Source organism: Mauremys reevesii, linkage group 14 (assembly GCF_016161935.1).
Source record: "Mauremys reevesii isolate NIE-2019 linkage group 14, ASM1616193v1, whole genome shotgun sequence".
NCBI classification, from domain to species: domain Eukaryota; kingdom Metazoa; phylum Chordata; order Testudines; family Geoemydidae; genus Mauremys; species Mauremys reevesii.
In genome coordinates this window covers 10204452-10228135 of record NC_052636.1, presented here as the reverse complement: position 1 = coordinate 10228135, position 23684 = coordinate 10204452, and the positions used below count along the sequence as shown (strand labels likewise).

Here is a 23684-nt window from a genome sequence, read left to right as displayed (position 1 = left end):
GAACCCAACAGCTCCAAGTGGGGAGAAGACCTATGACACACCCCATGGCACCAGCACAGGGAAACCAGTGAAATGAGGTTACAGAATACAAGGGGGAGGCAGCAGGGAGAGAGGTGACAGGAATCTCTCTTTTCTTTCTCTTTTCACTTTCTTGTTCTTCTCTTTCCTTCCAGGAACTGCAGTCACAGCAGGGAGGGGTTTGTCTCCGTGTCTGTCATGGAGGTGGTGGAAGTAATGGATTCTGTGACTTCCTGCAACCTCTGTGACTTCTGCAGTGGCCACAGTGGCTGACTCCAGGGCCACTCAATCAACTGGCTCTGGGGACTGCCCAAATTTGACTCCTTCTGCCTATCTTCCTTTCCCCTCAGTGTCTTTCCTTCCCCATTGGGGACATGCAGAGATGAACCCCAGTCAGTTTGTGTCACAGAGAGTCTGTATCTCCTAAGGAATGTTGGGTGAAGGATTCCAGCTGAGAACTGAATTAACTCTGCTCACCTGGGTTAGAAACTTGTTTATTTTGAGCAGATAGTGGGAAATGGGACATTAATTCAGACCCAGGAGGCAAGGCAGAGGCTTCATCATCTTGATCTCCAGGAAGGGAGAGAGGATCCTCAGGAAGGAGGAGAGCTTCCTTTAGTCTCAAGCTGGGGTCTCCTAGAAGTTGGAAAAGACCCTTGGTCACTGAGGATCTCATGGGATCGTGCTGCTGCAGAGGCTCCAGAGTCCTGGGTGCTGGGAGGGTGTCACTGCACAGTCTGAAATGGAAAAGGGGAGGGATAGCTCAGTGGTTTGAACATTGGCTTCCTAAACCCAGGGTTGTGAGCTCAATCCTTGAGGGGGCCACCTAGAGCAAAAATTGGTCCTGCTAGTGAAGGTAGGGGGCTGGACTCAATGACCTTTCAAGGTACCTTCCAGTTCTAGGAGATTGGTATATCTCCAATTATTATTATTTTTTATTATAAGGGAGGACCCTGGAAGGGACGGGAAGGAACAGAAAATGGAGAGGAATGAAACAGAGCAAACCCCTCTTCTCTTTCCCCTCCCCGACCCAGCAAGAAATGTTATCAGTGGGGAAACTCCCCACCACGAACGGCAGAGAACACAGAGACATTCGCCTCACACTGAGCAGTAGGGTGACCAGACACCAAGTGTGAAAAATCAGGGACTTTCACCAGCTGCCTTGGTGGTATAGTGGTGAGCATTGCTGCCTTCCAAGCAGTTGACCTGGGTTCAATTCCCGGCCAATGCAGGGATGTGATGTTTCCTCTCCTGGGAATTGGTTAAGTTTCAGTCACTGTACCGCTTTATCAAGGGAATAAGAGAATCAATGTCCCACATCCTACCAGATCATTAAACACACAGGGGACAAAGAAAGGGGCAAGACTGTAAAATGAGCAGTTGGAGTCATCCAGGTATTATGATGTTTGGTTTCGTTTATATTTAAAAAAAAAATCCTTTACTTCCCTCTCCCTGTTAGACTCAGAACCTTTAAGGTCAGAAGGGACCAGTGTGATCATCTAGTCTGACCTGCTGCACCTGGCAGGCCAAAAGACCCCACCCACCCACTCCTGGAATAGACCCGGGAGGGGAGGCAGCTCCGTGCTCTGCCCCTACCCCAGGCAGCACATGGAGGCCCTCTGCTCCCCTCCCCCCACAACGGGTGTGCAGAGATGTGCCAGCAGCACTAAGGTGGCTCCCTGCCCACTCTACCTCCATCCCTCCGTGCCACTCCCAGAAGTGGCTGGCATGTCCCAGCATCCCCTGGGGCGGGGGGAGTGTCTCTATGCGCTGCCCCACCTGAGTACCAACTCTGCAGCTCCCATTGGCCAGGAACTGCAGCCAATGGGAGCTCAGGGGTCAGCGCCTGCAGACAGCGGCCCATGGAGACCCCCTGGCCCTGCCCACCTAGGAGCTGCTGCCGGAGGGTTGTGTGTACCGGTCACTTTGGGAGCTGCAGTGCCCAGGGGCAGCACCACCCCCCTGCACCCCAACCCCCTCCCCCAGCACAGAGCCCGCACCCCACACCCAAATCTCCTCCCAGAGCTTTGCTTGTCTTCCTTTCACCAGAACCATCCTTCTTCTCCTGGGCTGCAAGGAGCCATCCCTGGGATGCCAAGAGGCAGGCACAGGATTCTGCCTCCCAGCAGCCAACCGCACCTCCCCCGGCTTTGCAGAACAAATGGTGACGCTCTACTAACCCCACTGAGCCGCACTGAGGCGCTTAGCTTCTGCCCTGCCTTCCTCAGCTCGACTTTCCTCTTTTCCCCCATTCCCGCCTCACTTCCTCCTTTGGCAAGTCACGCAGAGGAGGCCAGCAGGAAGAGCCGGCCTCCACCGGCCAACCTCCAACAGCAGAGGAGGCCAAGCCACAAGGCTCCCAAAGGTGACTGGCCCAGATCCTCTAGCTTTCCCCTGCTGAGGCCAAGGCTCTTTCTCAGCTCATTTCACCACCCTCTGTCCTGCAGGGGTTGGGGTTATCGCAGGTGTTACCCGAAATAGGGCCAGCTAGTCAGCGTAGGGAGGACTAATGACCCACCAGAGTTTGGCAGAAAGCAGCACGTTTATTATACTGACAGCTAAGATCAAAAGAAGGGGGGGGGTGTCACACTCACACTCACACACTCACGCTCCCAGGACTGGCTCGGCACTGGAGATGTCAGGATTCTGCAAGGTAAGTGTCCCCCAGCGCCGCGATGGACAGTGCGATGAGGGTAAGTCTTCCCGAGGCACAATGAAATGTAACGCAGCGAACCACTGGCCAGGCGGTCGGGGCGAAGGGCATTCACTGGAGGTACAAGCTTGTGAGTGACTCCTGAGCACAGGGCCCCTTCCCCTTTTAAGGACCTGCTCCTCATGGCCTGCGACTAGAGATGACCTGGCTGCATCTGGTGGGTCACACTCCACCTTGGGCAATGTCCATGCTCTGGGTGTGTGATCGCTGCCTAATTAGAGTCCCAGACACCTTGTCTATCTAGGAGCTCTTCTGATCTTCCAGCTGTTCAACCAGCCCCTTCATCCCACAAACATTGCAGGAGGGAGTGGGAGGGGGAGGGGGAGGGGGAAAGCCACTTCACAGGTATTCAGAGAGGGAGAGGAGACAAAAGTGGGAGCAGGGGAAGTATAACAGACCTACTTAGCATAGAAATCACTGCTGTTCCTACAACAGCAGGGACAGGCCACTAGAAGCTGAGAAAAAGAAGCCATCAGGTTTCTGCCTGGTTTCAAACCAAGGACCTTTTGCCTGCTAGGGAAATGTGATAATCACTACACTACAGAAACTCTGCCACAGGGCTCTGCCCCTCCTTTCATAAGAACGGCCATACTGGGTCAGACCAAAGGTCCATCCAACCCCATATCCTATCTGCCAACAGTGGCCAATGCCAGGTGCCCCAGAGGGAGTGAACCTAACAGGTAATGATCAAGTGATCTCTCTCCTGCCAGCCATCTCCACCCTCTGACAAACAGAGGCTAGGGACACCGTTCCTTACCCATCCTGGCTAATATCCATTAATGGACATAACTTCCATTAATTTATCTAGAAAAAGAACAAGGAGAACATGTGGCACCTTAGAGACTAACAAATTTATTTGAGCATAAGCTTTTGTGGGCTACAGCCCACTTCATTGGATGCATGCAGTTAAAAATACAGTAGGAAGATATATATACACACAGAGAACATGAAAAAAATGGGTGTTGCCATACACACTATAACGAGAGTGATCAGTTAACGTGAGCTGTTATCAGCAGGAGAAAAACCCCTGATGTTGGGAGGGGAACAGGAGAAAGGACAAAAGAAGCAAGAGACGAAGAGAAAGGAGGGAGGGAGGGATGGAGGAAACAAAAAGGACAAACCCCAATGTCCGCAGTGATTCTAAGGGACAAAATCCCAAGTGTGCAATAAAATTCTGCCTCCTTAAACTCGTGTTTTCCATGCCTAGAATTCAACTGTCACCAGATGGATCAGACTGAACAGGTTTCAAACCTCCAGGAGGCTCTTACTTTCCAAACAGGGACGGCTGTTTTCCAGTAAAATCACTAAAAGGGAAGGAGAAAACTCGAAAGAGGTTCCTCCTGGCGCTCACGTCCGTGAACCCAAATACTCTCTCAGTCCTCAAAGAGAGGCCTGGAGAAGGAGACTTGCTGCAGCAAAGCCACAGGGGTCTCTGAGGTTTCCCTGGCCCCTCGCCCCTGTCCTGCCTGGCTGATGTCAGCATCTCTCTGTGAGGTCACCACCTCCCCACCACCTTGGACCAATAGTCTGAGGTCCTGCCAAAGGCCTTTGTGATATCACTGCCACACCCCTCCCTTGCTGGGCTAATGTCCTGCTCCTGGCCAGGCACTTTGCAGGTTTGAGCTACTCCCTGTGGATCACCCCACTCAAGGAGCATTCGTTCTAGGCAGCAAGCCGGCTAGACAGGGAAACATCAGACGCTGCTCCCAATGCTACACTCAGTTTTTCAGAAATTAGTCGACTTTATGGCCAGAAGAGACCATTAGAGCATCTAATCTGACCCCCTGCATATCACAGGCCTCCTGTATGACACAATAGCTACTTTTGGGGCAAACACATTCCAGAAAGGCATCTAGTCTTCATGAAATGACATCAGGAGATGGAGAATCCACCACTTTCCTTGGTAGCTTGTTCCTGTGATGAATCATCCTCACTGTTGAATATTTGTGACTTAGTTGTAATATGAATTTTTCTCTTTTCACCTTCCAGGTCTTGTTAGGCCTTTCTCTGCTCGATTCAAGAGCCCTTTAATACCCAATCTTTTCTCTCCATTAAGACACTTCAACACTTCAATGAAGTCACCTTTCAATCTTCTTTTGATAAGCTAAACAGGTTGAGCTCTTTCAATAGCTCACTAGAAGGCATTTTTCTCCAGCCCTGAGAACATTTGGTGGCTCTTTGCTGCCCCAGCTCCAATTTCACAACATCTTTTTCAAATGAGGACACCAAAATTGGAGGCAGTATTCCAGTATCAGTCTCACTGATGCCGTGTCAGCTCCTGTGATGTTATTGACATAATCTGTAACTGTATAGATCACCATTGCGACCACTGTTCTATATTTGCAGCCAATATTGTAGAAAGGTTGTCGTGTAAGGGATCTATGGAGAGGTTCTGATTGGCTGATTATAATGATGCTATCTCTAGATGTGTATCATTTTTGTAGTTGACGTTATTAATATTGGCTCTATGCTGCCTGTATTTCAAACTTGTGCTCTGCTTCCGGGGAACACCCTGGACAAGTTGGTGTCAGTTCTGCCTAGCCTGCTTGATGGCCCATTAAGGACCATCAGCTATACAATCGACCCATTGAGAGAAGGCAGCTACGCCTTGTGACTCAGCAAGCTATGCAGGGACCTGCCTATGGAGAGAACTCTAAGGTTTTTCTGTCCCACGTGCTGGATAGAGTGTCCTTGGGACAAAGAAAGCAAAGACCACATGCCAAGAGACTATAGAAGGCTGATGCCTCGTCTCCATCTTGTCTTTAATCCTGCTTCTTACCTCTGGAGGGACTTTGCTACAAACTGAAGCTCTGTACAAAGGACTGAATGACCCATCCCAGTGGGGGATGTACTCCAGAGACTTGATTTGAACCTGCAGTTTATTCCATCACTGCTACAAGCCTGAACCAAGAACTTTGCCATTACTGGATGTGAAAGGTTAAAATCCATGTGCATTTTATATAACAACCTGGTCTATCAATTGTGCCACCTCTTTTCCAGACCCGAAGTCCAGAGTATGGTCAAGGAACCAGAAGCCTAGCAAATAGTGATCAGCTAAGAGAAAGCTGGATAAACAGAAAGCCTTGCTTGCTAAGATAGGCCTGGTCAGCAAATTGCCAGGTGTTGGAGCTAAGAACTAAATCATTGTGTCTTATTCAGAGTTGCAGATTGAGCAAAAAATCCCTGTTCCTATTGTGTTAGTCTCTTCTGTAGGGAGACATTTTTCCCACAGAGCGAACCTTGAGTTTATGAAAAGTTGGCACGTCAGTATAAGATATGGCATCCTTCCACCTCCCTTCCCAGGGACCAATCCTGCTGTTAGACACCCAAAAACAATCTTTATTGCCATATACTTTCACTGTTTCTTTGCTTTAACCCCTAGGAATGTACCTGTTGGACAATCAAAGGAGTTGCTCCATTCCTATGGACCTCAAATCAGAATTCAACATATATATTTTATACTAATAACATATTATCAAAGTATTAATGAAATGTTAACTTGCTAACTTGAGACCATGGGTGGAGACATTATGTGACCTGTTAACCATTGGCTACTGTGCTATCTTGTCTTGCTGCAAAACCTATCCTAGGTTTTGGAACTGCCTTCGCCGTCACTTTCCCCCACCCATGGAAAATCTATATATTCTATTGTAATTAATTAATTAATAGTGTCTCTGAGCCTAATAAGCCCACTCCGCCAGCACTGTGTGTAATAAACTCCTATTCTTGACCGCTACACAGTGGACATTTGTGTCCTTCACAGACACCTGCTGAAGAAAGAGGAAATTCAGCATCCAGCTTGGCTGAATGTGTCTCCTCTCCCCACAGCTTGGTGATTTTTGAGGAAATGAAGAAGACTGCCTTTGCCTAGCTGTACATCGCTTGCAAAAGAAACAGGTCTTTTTGGTGACAAGTGTTGAAAGGAGCCATTAGACAAACGTGGAGACAGGAAAAATGTCCCCTAACTGAACTGGCATCTCTGGATGCTGAAGTCACAACACAAAGTGCTAAACACTATATGAGAACGGGTGGTGTCAGAAGAGTCTCTACCAAAGCCTTTCCCACCAGCAGGGGCCTCTCTGTGCACAGAACTCCTGGTAGCGTGATGGCTGCAGGCAGTGGAGAACTCCATTTTGGCATCTCTTTGTCAGTGAACATCTGCAGTGGCTGCTTAAAGGTCTCTGGATAGTGATCTTTGGGAAGAGTTTGCTGAAGTGTCTTCCTAGTAACCAGGAGATCCTGGCTTGGCCTGACAGTTCTTCCTTGCAAGTCTTGAGGGAAATGGGGAACGTCTGTAGTTTGGAATTTGCAGGTGCTGTCCTGGACCATCAAATGGAACAGTTGCAAGTATGTTCTTGAGGCAGGCACCATGGCTTAGCTGGCTAAAGTACCTGTCTAGTAAACAGGAGATCCTGGGTTCAACTCCCAGTGGTGCCTTGTTGTGTGGCTTTTGTCTCCTCTGCTCACATTTTCCTGTGTCTTTCCAGGAAACAGAAGAGACCTCCCTTGGTATCCAAGTAATTGCTTGCTAAGGAAAAGGTTTCTTTGGAGAGAAACATTGGAAAGAATCAGATCACAAGCCTGGAGCTGATGAAAAGGCTGCTGTGACTGGCATTATCATGGTGGTTGCTTCAACTGCAATTGCTGCAACACAAGAGCCTGCGCCACACGTCCTTGTGATTCGCTGAGGATATCTGCACAGAGATGTCATGTCATCTTCCTTTTGATTGTCACTGATGAAAAATGGAGCAGCTGGGAGAAAAGTCCCAGAGGCACCTGCCAGGTAAAGTGGAGGTTAGAGATGCAGCACCCAGTGGTGCCTTGCCAAATGTGTCCACTCCTCCCACCTTTTGGTCAATTTTTGAGGAAACAGAGAGGACTGCCTCTGCCTTGCAATGCAAATGCTTCCAAAAGAAACCGGTCGTTTTTTCTGACAGGTGTTGGAAGGAGGCACCTAAGAAACGTGGAGACAAGGAAAAGGTCACCGTAACTCAACTTGCATCCATGGCTCTTGAGGCCACAACGCAGAGCACTAAGCACTGTATGACCACAGCTGGGGACAGAAGGGTCTTTTCCAAAGGCATTTTCCACTTGCAGGGTCCTCTCTGTGCACAGAATTCCTGATAGTTTGATGTCTGCAGGCCCTGGAGATCACTATTTTGCCATCTCTCTCACTGTTCCAGTGAACATCTGCTGTGGTTGCTGAAAGTCTGTGATGGGATCTATGGGATGCAACCTGAACAGTGGGACCCCTGAGCCCTGTGTCCCACTGCCTGGGCTCCTCTCACACGGTGATGCTGTGAGGAGCTGTGAATCTCTGGCAGATATTGCACTTACACAGACATCCACAGGTAGGGGCACATCCAACTGAGTTACATGAATGCTTCTCCCAGCCACTCATAACACTAATGACAGAGATCCTCCTGCCAATTCCCCCCAGCTCTGCAGCCTTGCACCCCTGGACCATACCATCTTGCCTTAATCAGAAGCCTGATCAGTGTGAGTTTATTACGCAGGGTCCACCCCTCCCTCACTGTGAATAGTACATGAACCAGCCTTGTAATGGAGCTGAGATTTCCCAAGAACTTCAAGCAAAATACACTAGTTTAAGTACAGCATAAAACAGATTTATTAACTACATATAGATGGAGTTTTAAGGATTATAAGTGGTAGGCATAAAAGATCAAAGTAAGTTACCATGGAAATTAAAGATAAATTCACAATCTAAACTTTACCCCTTATTACACTAGGCCGTAATTAGGTTATGCCACAGGAAGGCTTAATGCTCGAGCTGCAGTGCATGCTGGGCAGGCTCTAGGCCGGGCTCCCCATGGCAGGAGAGAAGATGACTCGGCCCTGGAGGGGCAGGCTGGGGCTTCCTGGATCCCATTTGCTCACAGCCAGCGCCCTGTCCCCACTCCCAAGTCATTAATGGCTCCCAGGTCAGCCAGAATGGAGCAGCGGTTTTCACTGCACCAAGTCCACTTATGGCTTACAGGCAACTCCCAGACCCACCATCTTGGCCAGAAAGGAGCCCACTCAGCCTCGCCATTGCTGCTTTTCCTTCCCCCCAGAACCCCGCTTCTCCTGGGCTGCAAGGAGCCACCCCTGGGAAGCCAACAGGCAGGCACAGGATTCTGCCTCCCAGCAGCCAACCGCACCTCCCCCGGCTTTGCAGAACGAATGGTGATGCTCTACTCACCCCATTTAGCCGCAATGATGTGCTTACTTTCTGCCCTGCCTTCCTCAGCTTGACTTTCCTCTTTTGCCCCATTCCTGCCTCACTTCCTCCTTTGGCAAGTCACGCAGAGGAGGCCAGCAGGAAGAGCCGTCCTCCACCGGCCCACCTCCAACAGCAGAGGAGGCCAAGCCACAAGCCTCCAAAAGGTTAACACGCCGCACTCCTCTAGGTTCTCCAGCCTGATGCCAAGGTGCTTTCTCCACTGCTGTCAGCACCCTCTGTCATGCAGGGGTTGGAGTTATCTCACAGACAGGCCAATAGGAGAAGGAGGAGGCCTTCCTGAACAGCAAGGGGATCTGGGAAAAGGAAGCCAGGATGTTTATGAACTAGAGACCTTTTGCATCTTAGGTAAATGTGATAACCACTACACTACAGAAACTCAATCTGCTTGACTCTTGCTCACCCTGGCACAGGCTGATGGACAAACCTGGAGAAAGTGGTGGCAGCCCTTCAATAGGTCAGCTGGCAGAGCAGAGGACTGGAGCGGGCACTCAGGAAGTCGTCCTTACGTCGTCCTTGTGACTCCAGCTTGAGGGAGAGCTTCTTTTTCTTCCCCTTGCTGACAAAGAGCAAGAGAAGAATGAAAGGTCAGGTGGGCCAACTCGGTGCAGAAGCCCATGCTGTCTTTTCCTGCTGCATAGCCTGAAATGAGGGACTCGTGGCAGTTAAAGGAACTGCTGCACTTTCAGAAAACATCCCACCCGTGCACACAGGGGGATAGAAGAGCCTGTTAGTCTAGCACGCTCCCAACTGAACTACTTCAGCAGCTGCTCAGTTTCTTTTTGGCCTCCTGCTTTTCTGTCTGGGATGTTGTTGTCAGCTGTGGCACAGAAAAAGGACGTCATTGCGAGCGGCCCATGAAGACAAGATTCACTTTTGCCTTCCTTGCTCGGCTTTACTCGCTTCCTCGCCCTATTCCTGCCTTAGTTCCTGGGTTACCTGAAGGCAACGGGGGGCCAGCAGTACCAGGAGGAAGTTGGGCAGCTAGACCCTGGTGGCAAAAGTCCTGCTGCCACTTGCCACCCCACTCTCTTCTCCCAGCGTCACATATTGGCCACCAGGGACTTGGGGCCCAGCAGCGCAACGGAAGGCAGTGGACAGAGCCACCCTCGCCTTGAAGCTCCAGCTCATTAAACCACATCTTCAGTGGCTGATGGCCAATGAGAGACCAACATCGCTTGCTATTTTAGCACTTGGAAATGCCATTGGTCAGTCATTGGATCTCTGTAATGCTGTTACAGAACAAATGAACATAGAATCTCAGTGTGACATTCTATACCTTTGGGGGAGCGGCTGTAACCCCCATAATGCTCATTTTCATATCATCCTGATCTTACATATAGAGCATGACTTGTAAGGTATCAAGGGAAAGGATATGATCTGCTGAAAGTCACTTCTCTACCTATAGATGTAGACCATTTATGCATATGAAGTTATGAGAATTGTGCAGTGTGGTTGTCACTGTGCTGCAAGGTTGGGGAGTCAGCCAAATATTAGCTCCCCAGTGGCAACAGCAAGGAAAGTAACCAACACCCGGACAGGGTGTCAAACAACCCATCAACAGCCATTGTCCAGCAAGGGACCTACAATGCAATGACTCACCTGTATGAGGACACCCCAGGGGAATTGCTCAGACTTGCTTGGAGAGATGCAGTGATGCTCACCTGACTCTGAAGGGGGGAGGGGGGGCAAAGCCATGAGGGAAGAAAGGACATGATAAAAGGAGAGACATTTGCCAGGCTTTATCTCTCTCTGTCACCTACATCTACAGACACCCCCACACCAAGCAACTGAAGCGCTGATGAAAGGGGCGAGCCTGGCTGAAAAGCCACCAGCCAGCCTGTGGTGAGAAGCATCTGAGTTTGGAAGGGTACTGAAAGGGTTAAGATCAGCTTAGAATTAAAAGCAATGAGGAGTCCGGTGGCACCTTAAGGACTAACAGATTTATTTGGGCATAAGCGTTCGTGGGTAAAAAGCCCACTTCTTCAGATGCATGGAGTGAAAATTGCAGATAGAGGCATAAATATAGATTGGAACATGAAGTGACAGGAGTTACCGTACAAGGGGAGAACCAGTGTTGAAGGCTAATTCAGTTAGAGTGGATGTGGTCCTCTCCCCATGATTGATGGGGAGGTGTCAATACCAAGAGAGGGAAAATTGCTTTTGTCGTGAGCCAGCTACTCCCAGTCCTTATTCAAGCTCAAATTAATGGTGTTAAGTTTGCAAATCAATTGTAACTCTGCAATTTCTCTTTGAAGTCTGTTTTTGAAGGTTTTTTGAATGGCTACTTTGAATTATTGGGTGTAAATGTGTAAATGTGCTATTGACTATACAAGTTCCATATGGTCTCGTGATCTGGATTCTTGGTTTTTACCCAGGCGGCCTGGTTTCAATTCCCAGTGTGGGAACAATGCAGAGCTTTTGCTCAGAGGGGAGGCAGGAAATGAAAGGAATGGGAAGGGATCCTGCCAGCAGGGGAGTTGGACAGTGTTGGAAGGGGATCCCAGAAGTGGGGGTGGGGCAGTGGTCCTGGGGGGAGATGAGGGAAGGATCCCAGCTCTGTGGGAAGTTGATATTCTGGAGAGCACAGGCCTGGCATGGGGGGTGGGAAGAGTGAGTGTGTCCCTCTAAACTCACCACCAGGAGACTAGGAAGAATTACGTATTTGTTGGTAAATGTCAATTTCTGTGTAAACACACAACCCAATGGCAAAATCTTTCCATCGATAATCATCAAAACTAACAGATGGGCAAAGTAAGAAACATGTTGCTTGAGAGCTTATCCTGTTCTAATCCTCTAGGGTTCCCTTTTGCCTTAGACACCACCACATGGGCATTTCATATCCCTCCTCATTTTCACACAGACACACAATTTCCTTTGCACAGATCCATGAACAGCAAAACCTCCCTGTGTCTATTGTCTGAGCCAGGGCATTCGATTCCACTGAAACCTTCTCTCCTGCAATGGCAATGGTCAGACAGAGGGGATGCGTCCACCTTCCCCCTGGCAGTTGAGATATTCACTCTCCTCTTCATGCTACTGCTGTTATTCCATGAGTCATCAAGGATGGAATAAAAAGCTGAGTTTACTCCAGGGTGAGGAAAGAAAGGAGCCACCAACACCCTCAAAAATCTCAGTGCCCAGAGAAAACCTGCCTCTGTTACTGGACTCCCAGAGGTGCTGGCAATACAATGGGAAAAGGGACTGTCTGAATTGCCAAGGCAGGGAATGAACAATCTACAGCAACATCATTAACCCAGTGTGGGTTAATGATACATCATTAACCACAAACACACACTAATCATGCTCCAGCCAGTAGGGAAATGGGCAGGAACTCTGGCTGTTCAGCCATGGCCACATGTACAGAGCTGCACAGCAGTGAGTGTGCTGGGGAAGCTGGTCTGAGCAAACAATTTGTAATGACCCTTCAGTGAGAACAGAACCAGAGTGTAGAAAGGCCTCTCTGTTAAGTGGTTGTGGCTGAGGCCTTAGGGAGCTGGGATAGAAAACCATGGGTGCCTTTCTGTGAAAGTTTGATCCTTGCCAACTAGGCAAGGCTGGTGTGTGGTGTCTCCATGGCTGTACTTTCAGGGTCAGATCACAACAGTGCCAGAGGGAGCCAAGCCTAGACATATTCAGAGGCTAAGGCCAGGTCAATATTTCAAACAGTGAGTCTATGCTGCTGCAGCTCAGTAATGGAGATGCTCTATGCCAGGGTTTCTCAAACGTCCTTTCACTGCAACCTCCTTCTGTCAAGATAACTTAATACGTAGCCCTGGAAAGAGGGACCAAGCCTGTCCACTTGAGAGGGGGGAGTACCAAAGACTGAGCCCCAGTGGGGGAGGGCAAAACCAAAGCCTGAGGGATTCAGCCCTGGGTTGGGGGGCTCAGACTTTTGGCTTCAGCCCCAGGACCCAACAAGTCTAATACCAGCCCTGGTGACCCCATTAAAACAGAGTCACAACCCACTTTGCGGTCCTGACCCACAGCTTGAGAACCACTGCTGCATGCTGAGGGGGGGGGGGGGAGTTTTCCTGTTGGTGTAGTCAATCCACTTCCCCAGGAGGTGGCAGCTCTGTCATGGGGAGAAGCTATATCGGTGGGTGTGCAAGCTGTGGTGTTTACCACATTTAAGAAGTTTAATCAAACCCCATTTTTAAAACCACCTGTGGTCTGGGAATGGCAAAGGAGCTCGATGAAGCAGGGTCTGTCCTTCAAAGTCCTGGAGATCACGATTCCATACTCCTGTTGTAATGGGGGTATAGCTCAGTGGTAGAGTGTTTGATTGCAGATCAAGTGGTCTTTTGTTCAAACCCAGATGCCCTCTTAAAGAAAAGAAAAACATTTTCATTCTCCATTATGTTCAGGAGCTCCACCATATGAGGATGCTTGAAATGAATGTGAACACTCAACATTTTGCTGTCCAAATGCATAAAATCCTAGCAAACCTGTCCATCAGCTGAAATCAGTTCCAATCCTCTAAGTGTCTAGTTTATGTTTTCATCAATTAAACAAAGGTATCATTCCCTGAAGCAGAGCACAAGTTTGAAATACAGGCAGCACAGAGCTAATATTCATAATGTCAACTACAAAAATACGATACACATCTAGAGAGAGCATCATTATCATCAGCCAATCAGAACCTCTCCATAGACCCCTTACACGACCACTTCTCTGTAATATTGGCTGCAAATATAGAATAGTGGTTGCAATGGTGATCTATACAGTTACAGATTGTCAATAACGTCACAGGAGGTGACACGGCATCAGTGAGACTGATACTGGAATAGCCTCCAGTTTTGGTGTCCTTATTAGAAAAAGATGTTGTGAAATTGGAGCTGGGGCAGCAAAGAGCCACTTAATGTTCTGAGGGCTGGAAAGAATACCTTCTAGTGAGCTATTGAAAGAGCTCAACCTGTTTAGCTTATCAAAAGAAGATTGAAAGGTGACTTCACTGAAGTGTTGAAGTGCCTTAATGGAGAGATAAGATTGGGTATTAAAGGGCTCTTGAATCGAGCAGAGAAAGGCCTAACAAGACCCAATGGCTGGAAGGTGAAAAGAGACAAACTCATATTACAACTAAGGCACAAAAATTCAACAGCGAGGATGATTCATCACAAGAACAAGCTACCAAGGAAAGTGGTGCATTCTCCATCTCCTGATGTCATTTAATGAAGACTAGATGCCTTTCTGGAATGTGTTTGCCTCAAAAGTAGCTCTTGTGTCCTACAGGAGGCCTGTGATATGCAGGGGGTCAGATTAGATGCTCTAATGGTCTCTTCTGGCCATAAAGTCGACTAATTTCTGAAAAACTGAGTGTAGCATTGGGAGCAGCGTCTGAGGTTTCCCTGCCTAGCCGGCTTGCTGCCTAGAACGAACACTCCTTGAGTGGGGTGATCCCCAGGGAGCAGCTCAAACCTGCAAAGTGCCTGGCCAGGGGCAGGACATTAGCCCAGCAAGGGAGGGTGCGGCAGTGACATCACAAAGGCCTTTGGCAGGACCTCAGCCTATTGGTCAAGGTGGTGGGAGGTGGTGACCTCACAGAGAGATGCTGACATCAGCCAGGCAGGACAGGGCGAGGGGCCAGGGAAACCTCAGAGACCCCTGTGGCTTTGCTCCAGCAAGTCTCCTTCTCCAGGTCTCTCTTTGAGGACTGAGAGTATTCGGGTTCACGGACGTGAGCGCCAGGAGGAACCTCTTTCGAGTTTTCTCCTTCCCTTTCAGTGATTTTACTAGAAAACAGCCGTCCCTGTTTAGAAGGTAAGAGCCTCCTGGAGATTTGAAACCTGTTCAGTCTGATCCATGTGGTGACAGTTGAATTCTAGGCATGGAAAACATGAGCTTAAGGAGGCAGAATTTTATTCTGCACCTGGGATTTTGTCCCTTAGAATTACTGGGGACATTGGGGTTTGTCCTTTTTGTTTCACCTTTTGTCCTTTCTCCTGTTCCCCTCTCAACACCAGGAGAGGGGTGTGTGTTGCAGGAGAGTGCTCAAAATGTGGGGCTGAACTAGTGCTCGGGCAGTGATCCCCACCAGTGACCTGGGCCATCCTTTGGGCTCTCTGGTGAGAACCCTCAGCCTCCCCTCCTCAGTCTGTACCCTGATTGGCTGAGCAGGGAGTTATTGACAGGGAGGAGACTCAGGTCCTTGTTCTCTTTTAAGACCAAGGAAATAAGTCAGAACCAGTTCTATGTTTGATGAATTTTGCTGCTTCTGGGCCAAAGCCGCCTACTCCTTGGGCACATTTGTTCCCCATTCACAGTGCCACCCCCCTCTCCATTCACAGCGAGGTGCAGCATGAGGTTTCGGCTACCATACTCCCTCCCCCTCCCTTTCCTGTTGATAGCAGCCAAGGGAATGCTGGGAAATTTGGTTCTTTCCCTGCTCCAGGGCTGGCTCTATAGGCAGGGAGCTAACCAAGGAACTACAGCTCCCAGGGCTCCCTGTTGGTTCTCCGCTCCCAGGCTCGATCCCTGCCGGCTGCCGCCCCTGCAAATGGGCTGCTCCAGGCACCTGCTTGCTTTGCTGGTGCCTAGAGCCCTGACTCTGTGCCCCTGCCCGGAGCCTGCATCCAGCACCCAAACTCCATTCTAGAGCCTGCACCTGACTCCATCCCAGAGCGCAACCTCTCAACCATCCTACACTCCAATCCCTGCCCCAATCCAGGGCCTGCACCCCAGACCTCCTCCCCAACCCAAACTCCTTGCAGAGCCTTAGGCAAGTGTGGGGAAGAGTTCGGGGGCAGGCTCTGAGTGGTCTGGGCACCACCAAAACTTCTACAAACCTGCTGCCACTGATACTTGGGGCGGGGTGAGGAGGTGCGGAGTCGGTGGATGGAGGGGGGCGCCATTTTCAGTATTTTAATGTTTGGTACTGCATTGAGTGACTGCTGTGTGCAGTAATATAGTGACCCCTGGGGGGTCCATACTCGGGGGGGGGGGTGAGGAGGTCAGCTGCGAGTCGGCGGATGGAGAGGGCAAATCTCTCAGATTCAAAATCTGGGACAGTGTCTGTTGGTCCTTTTTGCTGCTTTTCTCTGGGCTGGGGGTTGTCCCAGTGCTGCACAGAGGGGGTTCCCACAGGAAGGTGCTTGCTCCTAACCCCCGAGGGCGTCAGTGTGTCGGCTCTTCTCTAGCCAGCCCACTTGCCAAGTCTGATTGTCCTTGGTCGGGCTCCCAGACCCTCTCCAAGGGGTGCAGCTGTCTGGAGGTGCTGCCTTCCTCAGTCCCACCTCATTCACTCCACAGGGCAACTGATTACAAAGTGGGGGGAAGATCTTATTCTACTTCTAGCAAAAAGACATTTTTCTATTACCTTAATTACACTACCTTAGGGGCCCCCTATAACATATTACCAAGGTTCAATACAAAGTCATAGGCAAGTTATACAAAAATGCATAATGCAGAGATTTATCTACAACTGCACTGAGTGACTGCTGTGTGCAGTAATATGGTGACCCCTCAGTCTTTGAATGAGGCTTTATACTGGGGGGCGGGCAAGTCGGAGGCGAGCGGGTGGGCAAGTGGCAGGTGGGCACAGAGGTGAGCAGTGAGCCAGCAGGGGCTCAAGGGGCAGGGATGGGGGTTTCTGGCCGGGGAGGGAGGAGGTGAAAGGAGGCGAGTGGTGGGTGGGGGACTGACTAGGAGGAACGCAGCAGGCCAGCGGGGAGCTAGGGGTTGAAGAGGGGTGTGATGATGGGGACGAGCGGGGAGGGGGCAGGTCCTATTTTACTGTTGTGATCTGGTCACCCTATGGGGGCCATTTCTTCCCCCTCCCCCCAACCTTCCTTTTTGGCCCACACCTGTTTCAGTGGGGCGGCGCTGGGGAAGGAGGGTTTGTTTCTTTGGGGCGGGCGGTGCTGGGGACATTGTTTCCACAGGGCTGGGCAGCGCTGGGGAGGTGTTTCACGGGGGCTGGTTGGCACAGTGGGGGGAGGCACTTTTATATTCTTGCTTTGAGTGCAAAAATAGCTAGTTACAGCTCTGGGACCCCATATTGCGCTAGGTGCTGTACAATCCCTGGCCAACACTGGGAAACCCAGGGGTTCCCTCAATCTCCCTGAGCCTCGGCAGCCCAACTTCTTCTAACTCCATCTGGATCACACACCCACACCCCGGCACAAAAACAAACCAAACTGGGCGGGGCCGCTCCTGGGGGCGGGGCTTTGGCGCAGATGGGGGGCGGGGCAGCTCCTGGGGGCGGGGCTCTGGTACAGCCTGGGGGCGGGCAGCTCCTGGGGGCGGGGCTCTGGCACAGAGCAGGGGCGGGGCACTAGCACAGAGCAGGGGCGGGGCAGCTCCTGGGGGCGGGGCTCTGGCACAGCCTAGAGGCGGGGCAGCTCCTGGGGGCGGGGCTTTGGCAGAGATGGGGCTAGTTCCCACCTCAGAAAGTCCTTGGCCTGGTGAGTGTGGCAGCTGCAGCCTGGGTTGGGCTTGAAGGAGCCAGGAAGGGGCTGGAGCAGTGGCCAGAGGCTGCAGGCACCAGGGGCCAGAGGGATCCCAGGGGCAGCCCTGGGTGGGCAGAAGAGAGACTCCACACACAGGTCCCAGAAGCTGAGGGTCTCACAGCCCCTGGGGATCTGCTCTTGGGTGGGGTCTGGACAGCGATGGAGCCCCTGCCTCATGCTGCCTCAGGTGTAGTGTGAGAAACTGCTGCGTGTAGGAATTTGCTACTTATGGTGCACTGAGCATGCTCCTTAAATCTGCTGAAGCCACTTCCCTTCACCCTGCCCTTTCTCAGAATCAGATTCTGCAGATTGCTATTTACAGGGTGTCATAAATGTATAGCTACGGGCAGTGATGAGCTGCCAAAATGCTAACAACTGGTTCCCTCCTCCTCACCCCATGAGGGGTCATGCCCCCCCGGGACTCCTGCCCCATCCAACCCCCCCCCATGTTCCTTGACAGCCCCCACCCCAGGACCCATGCCCTATCCACCCCTTCCCTGTCCCGACTGCCCCTTGCCACCCCATCCAACCCCTTCTCTGATTCGTGATGGCACCCTGGTACCCCAACCCCATCCCACCACCCCATCTCTATGTCCCCAGACAGTCCCTGGAATCCCTACCCTAACTGCCCCATTCAACCCCTTCTCCTTTCTGACTGCCTCCCCGCTTGCCCCGTTCAATCCCCCTGTTCCCTGCCCTCTGACCGCTCTGACACTAATCCATTCCCCCCCACAACTCCCCTGCCCTCTATCCAACACACCCTCCCTGTTCCCGTACCGTCCTACCTGGACCCGGAGCCACCCCCCGGGGCCGGGCAGGCAGGAGCTGCACCGCCCGGCTGGACCCAGACCGGGACCCGGGCAGGCAGGAGCCGCCCCGCTGGACCCGGGCAGGCAGGAGCCGCCCCGGCTGGACCCGGACCCGGGGCCGGGCAGGCAGGAGCCGCCCCGCTGGACCCGGACCCGGGGCCGGGCAGGCAGGAGCCGCGCCCCGGCTGGACCCGGACCCGGGCAGGCAGGAGCCGCGCGCCCGGCTGGACCGACCCGGGCAGGCAGGAGCCGCGCCCGGCTGGACCTGACCTGGGCAGGCAGGAGCCGCCCCACGGCTGGACCCGACCTGGGCAGGCAGGAGCCGCGCCCCAGCTGGACCCGGACCCGGGCAGGCAGGAGCCGCGCCCCCCCCCGCTGGACCTGACCCGGGCAGGCAGGAGCCACGCGCCCCCCTGGCTGGACCGGGACCCGGGCAGGCAGGAGCCGCGCCCCCCACCCCCCCGCTGGACCCGACCCCGGCAGGCAGGAGCTGCGCCGCCCATCCCCAGGGTCCGGCCGCGACCTCACCGGGCAGCGCAGCGCCTGGAGCCCTCCCCTCCCGCTGGCATCTCCGCTCCCCGCCCCAGCTCAAGCTCACCTGCAGGAAGCCACTGCTTTCTTCTCAGCTCTCCCAGGCTTCCCGCGCAAACAGCTGATTCGCGGGAAGCCTGGGAGGGGGAGGAGAAGCCAGAAGCTTCTGAAGAGGAGGCGGAGTGAGGTGAGCTGGGGCTGGGGGAAGGGCAGGGAGCTGCTACAGCTTTTCTTAAATTTAAAAGCCCTTTTGGAACTAGTTGTCCCTCCGGGAACAACCGGTTCTAAAGGGGGCTTCTGAATTTAACAACCGGTTCGCGCGATCCGGTGCGAACCGGCTGCAGCTCACCACTGGCTACGGGTAGCATAAAATACCCTGTAAAGGGTTAAAAAGCTCAGATAACCTGGTTGGCACATGACCCAAAGGACCAATAAGGGAAGAAAATACTTTCAAATCTGTGGGGGAAGGTTTTTGTTTTCGTGTTCCTTTGTTCTCTCTGGGTCAGCGAGGAACCAGGGCATGGAAAATACATCCCCCTAAGCACATGGCATAGAAAAACCTTAGAGTTCTGTCCATAGGCAGGTCCTTGCATAGCTTGCTGAGTCACAAGGCGTATCTGCCTTTTCTCAGTGGGTCTATTGTAGAGCTGATGATCTGTAATGGGCCATCAAGCAGGCTAGGCAGAACTGACACCAACTTGTCTGGCTGGGATGTTCCCTGGAAGCAGAGCACAAGTTTGAAATACGGGCAGCATAGAGCCAATATTCATAACATCAACTACAAAAATGATACACAGTTAGAGGTAGCATAATTATAATCAGTCAGTCAGAACCGCTCCATAGACCCCTTACACAACAGCCTTTCTACAATATTGGCTGCGAATATAGAACAGTGGTCGCAACGGTGATCTATACAGTTACAGATTATGTCAATAATGTCATAGGAGGTGACACGGCATCAATGAAATTGGAGCTGGGGCAAAGAGCCACCAGATGTTCTGAGGGCTGGAGAAAAATGCCTTCTAGTGAGCTATTGAAAGAGCTCAACCTGTTTAGCTTATCAAAAGAAGATTGAAAGGTGACTTCATTGAAGTGCTGAAGTGCCTTAATGGAGAGAAAGGATTGGGTATTAAAGGGCTCTTTAATCGAGCAGAGAAAGGCACAACAAGACCCAATGGCTGGAAGGTGAAAAGAGACAAATTCATATTACAACAAAGGCACAAATATTCAACAGTGAGGATGATTCACCACAGCAACAAGTTACCAAGGAAAGTGATGGATTCTCCATCTCTTGATGTCATTTCATGAAGACTAGATGCCTTTCTGGAATGTGTTTGCCCCAAAAGTAGCTCTTGTGTCATACAGGAGGCCTGTGATATGCAGGGGGTCAGATTAGATGCTCTAATGGTCTCTTCTGGCCATAAAGTCGACTCATTTCTGAAAAACTGAGTGCAGCATTGGGAGCAGCGTCTGATGTTTCCCTGTCTAGCCGGCTTGCTGCCTAGAACGAACGCTCCTTGAGTGGGGTGATCCACAGGGAGCAGCTCAAACCTGCAAAGTGCCTGGCCAGGGGCAGGACATTGGCACAGCAAGGGAGGGGTGTGGCAGTGACATCACAAAGGCCTTTTGCAGGACCTCAGACTATTGGTCCAAGGTGGTGGGGAGGTGGTGACCTCACAGAGAGATGCTGACATCAGCCAGGCAGGACAGGGGCGAGGGGCCAGGGAAACCTCAGAGACCCCTGTGGTTTTGCTCCAGCAAGTCTCCTTCTCCAGGTCTCTCTCTGAGGACTGAGAGAGTATTCGGGTTCACAGACGTGAGCGCCAGGAGGAACCTCTTTCGAGTTTTCTCCTTCCCTTTGAGTGATTTTACTAGAAAACAGCCGTCCCTGTTTAGAAGGTAAGAGCCTCCTCGAGGTGTAAAACCTGTTCAGTCTGATCCATCTGTTGAGAGTTGAATTCTAGGCATGGAAAACACGAGCTTAAGGAGGCAGAATTTTATTGCGCACCTGGGATTTTGTCCCTGTGGACATTGGGGTTTGTCCTTTTTGTTTCACGTTTTCCTCCCTCCCTCCTTTCTCTTCTTCTCTTGCTTATTTTGTTCTTTCTCCTGTTCCCCTCCCAACACCAGGAGGAAGGTGTGTGTGTGTGTCACTGTGGACATTGGGGTTTGTCCTTTTTGTTTCACGTTTTCCTCCCTCCATCCTTTCTCTTCTTCTCTTGCTTATTTTGTTCTTTCTCCTATTCCCCTCCCAACACCAGGAGGAAGGTGTGTGTGTGTGTTGCGGGGGAGGGCTCTGCAGCTCCCACTGTGGGAGGTCCACCCAAAAATGTGGGGCTGAAATAGTGCTCAGGCAATCAGCGCCGGATTAACCTTCCGTGGGTCCTGGTACCAAACATATTTGTAGGCCCTATGTAGTCACTGTGGACTCCGAGTGTGGGCCTGGTGGGGCAGTGCCATTGGTGCCATAGCATACCCGCTACTGAACCTCAGAGACATTTTTCATTTTGATCACACACCTCTCCATGACTGTACGCATTGCCATACACAGCTCCCTCAGCCCCCGGGTTTTCTTATTGAGCTGTACACCCATGTGGGTTTACCAGTGTCCACAGTGAGCAGAACTTTCATAGTGATCAAGGAAACTCCCCACAGATTTATCTCCTTCCTCATTCAGACCTTCTCTAGCCATGTCTCCAGTACCCCCCATGTCACCAGTCACGGCATGTGGTCCTAGTCTCAGCTCAGAATTCTAAAGCCAGCAGACACCTGATCAGTTCTGACAGATCCCCCCCTCAGCCCCCATCCTGCCATGTGAGCCAGCCACCTGCAAACACCATCTCCCCAAAGTCAGGACTTAGCCCTTGGGAATCTGAAGCCACCAGCCTCTCTCCCTCGGCTCCCAGCTACATGCTAGTCTGCTACGTGGTCCCCACCACCTCTCCCCAGACTTGTTTCCTTTCCATTTTGGACATGCTCCCACCCAGCTGGAAGCTCCCTCTGCCAGCCTGACCTGCTCCCCTCCTTCCCTGTTCCCCTTGACATTCCTGTCCTACTGGTGACCTCTGTTCCTTGAGGTGAACTCCAGTGTCTTTAGCTGCTCTAGCTTAATGGCCCCAGTAGTCACAGAGCCACTTGTAGCTTCTCTGGCTACGGCCATGGGGCCAGTTCCCAGAGGCCAGCCTTAGCCAGCTGCAGCTACTAGCCGCAGGAGGGGTGGCAATGCCAAGGCTGAGCCTGCTTGAACCTTGCAACGGCAGCACTAGGGACTCTAAATCCTCAGCGCTGGCCCTAGGCAGCTGCAGACTCTGCGGTTAGGCACTTCCCTCCTCTAGGCCATGGCTTTAAATACCTGCGATTCCCATCACCTGCAGCAGAGGCCACCAATTCCCACGCCCCCCTCAGCCAGCACCTAGTCGTGCAGAAAGTGCAGCCTGAGTGATTGTGGAGGCTGGGGTGCCAGGAGGTTCCCGTCCCTGAGCAGCAGCCCTGCAATAAGCGCAGAGTTGGGACATTAGCCGTTACTGACAAGGTTTGTCTGTGTCCTTTTTTTATCTCATTGTTAGGTGTAAGAAGTATAAACTGTTCAATAGGTTCAATTAGTTGGTTAATAAGATGTTGCTGAAGTAAATCACTGGCTTTAAAATAAGATCCAATCTGGAGCATATGAACTATTGACCCCTGGACTCCATCTCTGAGAGGGGACTTGTTTACCATCAGGGGACAGGCTCAAACCAGTCCAAACCGGTTTTTCCCGCCAAAACCAGCCCTCAGCGTTCCATCTCCTCAGCACTTTTCCCGCCACAGAAGTGATATAAGGACGTGCTCAGCGCCTGCGCGGGGCCGCCCCCCCCCCCAGCGACGGCCCCTCCACGGTCGGGTCTTCCAGTGCTCCCGAGCCGGAGAGCGACGAGCCCCCTCGGTCCCGCCGTGAGACTGAGGAACAGGAGGCCTGTCACCCCCATTCCTGCCGTCCTGCATCCCTGGTGTCCAGCCTCCCACGGAGCCCCCCGGGGAGTGAGAGACCCTGGGGGGGGCACTGGGGCTGGGCAGGAAAGTGACTCTGCCCCGGGGAACCTGGGAGAAGCCTCAGAGCTGCCGCAGCCCCAGTGGGATTTGGGGGGCAGAGACTGGGGCCTGGCGGGGGGGTCCCCTGTGGTGTGGGGGGAGATGGGGGGTGTCAGGCAGGGAGGGGAGAAGCTGGAGTTGTAGGGAGGGGAAGGTCAGTGGGACGCGGGGGGGTTGAACTGTCTCTGGGCAGCCAGGAAATTCCCGGGGGGGGAAGTGGCGGGCGGGTGAAGGGGTGAGGTGAGTTAATTGGATCCTGTCCCTGTTTGTGCCACTTGCCTCTCGCCCCCGATACAAATTCTCTCTAGTTCTGCCCCTTTTCTCGCTCAGTGTCTCACACGGGGCTATAAAATCTGGGGCGATTTCCCCCCCATCCCCTCCAATGATCAGCTCTCCCATCTCCCCCGATTTCCCCCCTTCTCCCCATGAGTCTCAAACGTCAGTTTAAAATCTCTAGTGAGTGGCATTTTCCCACCCGTTTTATCTGCAGCGATTTGTCCTTGTTTAGGTGGGAAATTGTTGCCCTGAGTCATTCCCCAGCACATGGCTGCCCCTGGGGTGGGGGTGGGATGGCTCAGTGGTTGGAGCACTGGCCTGCTAAACCCAGGGCTGGGAGCTGACTCCTTGCGGGGGCCATTTGGGGATTTAGTTGGGGATTGGTCCTGCTTTGAGCAGGGGGTTGGGGTAGACACCTCCTGAGGTCCCTTCCAGCCCTGATATTCTATGAGATGCCGGGTCTCTGCCAGGGCAGGGAAGGGAGGCACATGTGTCCCCCATGGGGACTGCCCATACCCCAGTTTCCCAATCCCAGTTGTTGCCCCCTAACTACCAGCACAGTTGCCCCCAACCATCAGTTG

General features: G+C 52.0%; 2 non-coding genes and 1 pseudogene across 2 annotated transcripts; all 3 read left to right on the top strand.

Annotated features, from left to right (window-relative positions):
• The window catches only part of LOC120381920, a 38376-nt pseudogene that overhangs the window by 8542 nt on the left and 6150 nt on the right, over window positions 1–23684 (top strand).
• Window positions 1178–1249, top strand: TRNAG-UCC. The gene has a single exon. It is a non-coding gene; the product is annotated as a tRNA-Gly (tRNA).
• Window positions 7095–7168, top strand: TRNAT-AGU. The gene has a single exon. It is a non-coding gene; the product is annotated as a tRNA-Thr (tRNA).